Source organism: Ambystoma mexicanum, chromosome 1q, assembly GCF_040938575.1.
Source record: "Ambystoma mexicanum isolate Mex_15411 chromosome 1q, UKY_AmexF1_1, whole genome shotgun sequence".
Classification (NCBI taxonomy): Eukaryota; Metazoa; Chordata; class Amphibia; order Caudata; family Ambystomatidae; genus Ambystoma; species Ambystoma mexicanum.
The window spans coordinates 1,035,474,015-1,035,478,056 of record NC_090922.1 but is presented as its reverse complement, the minus strand read 5'-3'; the positions used below and the strand labels follow the sequence as shown (position 1 = coordinate 1,035,478,056).

Genomic DNA, 4,042 nt, shown 5'->3' with positions numbered 1-4,042 from the left:
TCCCACTTACCTGTATACAACAAAAGATTGAGGGGAAATTATTAGATGGCCCCAAAATTCATCCCCCCTAACATGGGCTTGTGCAAACTTCAAGACTTAGGAATCCTGTTGCCTTTACGCTGGACCCCATAGGAAGTGCGAGGGACACTATACAAGAAAAAGCCTGTGCTTGTTCGCTAAAAACACACCACGGCACTCAAAAAGTAGTACATTATAACACATGACTTTATTAAGATAATAAATCTATTAAAAATGTATTAAACAATTCATATAATCATTTCATATTACTAAAAAACTATTTAATATAAACATTCTAACCTCTAAAACTCGTAACACTACGAAGCAATCTCAGGGTGCAAACGTACTTGCTTGTTACTCACAAACCTCTCATACCTATATTAAACCTCACTCACATACCATACAAAGTTAAATAGACTACTGTCGAAAATCCTTTTAAATGAAAGGTTCTCATTAATTAAATTCATTTTTATGTAAAGTTGCCTATTAATAGGGCAACCACAATGCCCGACATGTTTCATTCTAATAACGATATAAGACAAGTGATAGAACTTCTTCAGGGGAAATTCGACAACCAGGTTCTCTCGGTCTTCTTAAACTTTGTGGGGAAATGTTCCTCTGGGATCCTGTGGGGGACAGCATAAAAAACAGCTATAAATAACGCTGCTATTTAATTACATATGGTCATACCATTCGAGTGCCAAATCTCCCATGGTTGACTCACCGTGGTAACTTCAATATTTTAATCCGTTCCCGGTTACGTAGGCTTGTTTCCAAAATCAAACAATCCACCGTTGTAGTTGACTACCATGCATGCAAGTGTCACTGTCCTGCTAGAGTACTGAAAGAAACACGACAACTCTAAATGTCGCTCATCAAGCATCATTGTGCATGCACTATTTTTAATTCATCAAAAAAGAGTCATTTTAGGAACCACCTATCTTATTCTAGTAGAACTATTGATGACAGCCTATAAGATACTTTAAAAATTCCCACCTTAATAGGTGGCTTCAGTCTATTCTCGTGCCCTCCCCAGAATACATCTGGACACTAGACCCACATTGGGCCATTGCTGCCCATCCACTCATTAGTGTGGAGCAGATTTTACCCCGTTCTTTTAATACATTCTTTCCTTCTCTTATTTGAATATTATTTAAATGGTGTTCACAACCACTCGACCGTGTAAAAAATGCTATACACATTAACATGGGCGTAAATAAAACCATTATAAAGAGAGAAACACTTCCGCGTGAAATATCGATTTTACTCTAAAGGCAAAGGTTAAGCAACTTAGTTCGTTTGTATGGCGCCTATCTGGCGTTCTTTTTGGAATTCTTTCTTGCACTTAAATTATCCTAATGGCATTATGTTAGCATTCTCCCAAACGTGCACAAATGTTAAACTCCTCGTAATAGCCATGCCTGACAAAATTACAGCGAGAAAAGCACTTACATGTAGAGTAATAAATTCACTCAAAAGCGAAGGTTGCTGACCCGAGTTCGCTAATTCTTGTAGCGGGGATAACCCCCTCTGCTACGGCGTCAGATTGCCACTGTTGTTGGGAACCGCTTCACTGTTCTGCAGTGAATGGCTGTGAACAAACCAGTGAAGCGTTACATTCCATAAATACTACAACAACACGCCTGGACCGTGCATCTGCTAACTGTCAGCCTTACACAAACTAATGCCATAAATCTTACAACTCCTGAATGTAATCACATACAGCGAGTTGAAATGGTAAGCGTTCCACAGTCAAAAAGCCTCTGCACTTAATTTCAATTATCTTGACGTCTCGCGTTGTGTCCTCCGTGTTCGCGTGCGTGTTGCCTCAATTACCTGGTACAGGGAGGGGCATTTTCCCATCTTCTTTTAAAGGTGGAGTGCGCACAGCACATATGCCTGTAATTAACATTCTTCCCTTAACGGGCGGGGGGAGAACGGTGTAACACGAACCAATGACAAGTGTTGGAAACACTGCTGTCATAAATTACTTCAGTCGGCTGTTTTTTAAAAAAAAATGTATTCCCTGAGAGCAAGTGTTACAAAACATTTCACATTCAAACGAGGTTATTTAGTATCACAAGCAGTTGAAAAGAGCACTAAAAACACCACGAATATTTAAAGTATAAATTAGAGCTGTAACCGATATTTTCTACGAGATGTCGACCTTACGTCTCTACCCACGTCCGGTAAAATGGATTTACCGGTCCAGTAACCCAAAGGTTATAGGGGGTATCCTGATAAAATGGGATTGTTTAGTCACAATTACACTATTCAAAAATAATTAAAATACTATTGCACGCTATTCCAATCCACCATTTCATTGTGTCCGGTGACAGCTGTGTTACACAAAAAGATGAGCCACTGTTCCTTTGACTGTAATTTCTTTGAGATGTCTATTTCACTTCTCGAGGAGATATGAAGTAAGACTGTCCACTTAAAGTCATTTGGACCATGGTTCATCATCATAAAATGACTGACCATGGGGGCTGTAATGACCTTATTTTTAATACAGCTCCTATGTTCAGAAATGCGAATCTTGATTTTCCTTTTGGTCACACCAATGTATAACTTGCCACACTGACACCATATCGCATACACAACATTACTCGAGTTGCCGTTGCTGAAAGACACTTGAGCCCAAGGTCTATCCAGCCCAATGTCTACTTGAGTGGTCCTGCTAGTCTGAGAACAATTGACACATTGGCCACACGGTGCATGGCCTGACATTTTTGGGAGACCCCATGTTTCTGTAATGCTCATTTGTTGTATCGGTTTTTTTGAAATGTCATTTTTTGTCATAAGATATTTCAAATTGGGACCTCTCTTGAATGCACATAACGGAGGATCGAGTGGACACTCTCCCCCTGTCAGTATCCTCCAATTTTTCTTAACAATATTAATGACATGGTTTGTTTGAGGGGTATATGCGCTTACAAACACTATCTTGCTCTTTAACTCTGGTGCTATATTCCAACAAACCCGCACGATCATTGTTTTTCGATCTTTTTAGCGCGCAGCGTACTAACTTAGCTGGGTATTTTCTAGCAGTCAGTTTTTCACTCAAAGAAAAATTTCTTTCGTTGAGCTATTTCGCTTTAACCGTAAAAATTGCCCAACTGGCAGGTTCTCCCTTGTATGTCGGGGATGGCAGCTGCCAAACTCTAGAAGTGAGTTACGGTCAGTTAATTTGTGGAATGGTCTGACTTGTAAGATGTTCCGGTCAGTATCAACCCAGATTGTAATATCTAAAAAATTGATCTCAAGATTACTCTGTGTGGAGGTGAACTTCAAGTACGGGTTCTTACCATTGATCCAAGACATAAAGTCTTCGAACTCCTCAGTAGTTCCATCCCACACTATTAGAATGTTGTCAATGTAACGACGCCATAACACCAATTTACCAAAGAATGGGTTGGTAGAATTATAAATGGCCTTACGTTCAAAGCTTTCGACAAATAAATTAGCTGCCGAAGGGGCTACTGAGGAGCCCATTGCTGTGCCATGAACTTGAAACAGTTGTCTGTCGAAAAATGAAGTAGTTCTCATTTAGTTACATTTCTGCACACCACAAAATGAAACTATTCGGTGTGTTCCCTTCAGTTCTTTAGTGAGGAGCACTTCTTGCAACACCTGCAAACTTTCCTGTTGTGGGATGCAGGTATACAATGATATTATGTCTAAATTTACGAGTAACTGTGTGGTCTGGTCAAACTGCATTTCTTCGATTATGTTAATGATTTCAGTGGTGTCCTGCACAAAGGAGTACATGGTATGCACGTAAGGTTTCAGATACCTATCTGCAAATTTTGATAAACGCTCAAGTATAGCACCAGTACCAGACACAATTGGGCGGCCAGGTGGATTAACCATGGTTTTGTGAATTTTGGGCAGGATGTAAAATTTGGGTATGGTGGGGTTCCTCACCATCAGATATTCACTTTCTTGCAGGCAGAACCAGCCTATAGCACAGACTTTTGCAACCTTATGATTAATCAAGGTTGCAAGTATCTTCGTCGGATCA

The 4,042-nt window shown here is 39.9% G+C and overlaps 1 long non-coding RNA gene across 1 annotated transcript; it reads right to left on the bottom strand.

Moving 5' to 3' along the window:
• Window positions 1-235: 235 nt before the first annotated feature.
• Window positions 236-1,604, bottom strand: LOC138521997 (uncharacterized). Its single transcript, XR_011283207.1, has 3 exons — window positions 1,471-1,604; window positions 743-859; window positions 236-644 (listed from the first exon to the last, which is right to left on the bottom strand). It is a non-coding gene; the product is annotated as an uncharacterized lncRNA (long non-coding RNA).
• Window positions 1,605-4,042: the final 2,438 nt, after the last annotated feature.